Genomic DNA, 1,118 nt, shown 5'->3' on the forward strand with positions numbered 1-1,118 from the left:
CGCGTTCGCAGGCTCATAAAAGAACTCTGGATCAAGCCGAGGAAGAAGCTGTAGTGATTCGAAAGAAAGTTTTTGAGGATGAAGAGAAAGTAGTAGAAGAAAAGAAAGTCGAGGAACCAGCTCTAGTAGTGATGGGAGATCAAACAGAAAATCGTAAGGCCCTAATGGACTATTCTCAGCCTAAGATTGATGATATTCGGTCGAGCATCATCAGCCCATCCATCTCGGCTAACACTTTTGAGATCAAGTCGAGCACGATTCAGATGATATAGAACTCAGTTCAGTTTGATGGTTCTCCTACAGAAGACTCTAACATGCACATCAGGGATTTCATCGAGATCTGCGACACTTTTAAGTTCAATGGGGTGACTGACGATGCTATCAAGATTCGACTCTTCCCATTCTCTCCAAGGGATTAAGCAAAGTGTTGGTTACATTCTCTACCACCAGGGTCTATCACCACATAGGAGGATCTTGCTCAAAAGTTTCTCACTAAATTCTTTCATATGGCGAAGACTGCTGCAATCAGGAATGCTCTTACTCAGTTTGCTCAGCAAACTGGAGAATCTATGTGTGAGGCTTGGGATCGCTATAAGGAGATACTAAGGAAGTTTCCACACCATAGCATACCTGATTAAATGATTATAAACTATTTTTACAATGGTTTGGGCACTCAGTCTAGACCCATGGTCGATGCAGCATCAGGAGGAGCCTTGTGGGATAAAAACTACAATGAAACTTATGAATTGATCGAACTAATGACTGCTAATAAATACCAGAATCCTTCTCAGAGGCTAACTCAGGGCAAGGTAGCTGGAATTGTGGAGTTGAATGCAGCAACTGCTATAGCTGCCCAACTTAAAGCATTGACGATGAAAGTGGACTCTTTGGCGAATTATGGAGTTAATCAAATCTCTAGTGTTTGTGAGCTTTGTGTTGGGGCGCATGAAATAGAGCAGTGTGCTATTTCTAGCGAATCAGCTTAATTTGTTAGCAACTTTCAGAGATCACAGCAACAAGCTCCAGCCACTTATCATCCAAATAACCATAATCATCTTAACTTCAGCTGGAGTAATAATCAGAATACGGTGCACCAATCTTATCAGCCATACACAGCA

General features: G+C 41.9%; 1 non-coding gene across 1 annotated transcript; it reads right to left on the minus strand.

Moving 5' to 3' along the window:
* Window positions 1-521: 521 nt before the first annotated feature.
* LOC141688624 (small nucleolar RNA R71) lies at window positions 522-628 on the minus strand. The gene has a single exon (XR_012562057.1). It is a non-coding gene; the product is annotated as a small nucleolar RNA R71 (small nucleolar RNA).
* Between the last annotated feature and the right edge of the window lie 490 nt (window positions 629-1,118).

This window comes from Apium graveolens, chromosome 9 (assembly GCF_009905375.1).
Source record: "Apium graveolens cultivar Ventura chromosome 9, ASM990537v1, whole genome shotgun sequence".
Lineage (NCBI taxonomy): Eukaryota > Viridiplantae > Streptophyta > Magnoliopsida > Apiales > Apiaceae > Apium > Apium graveolens.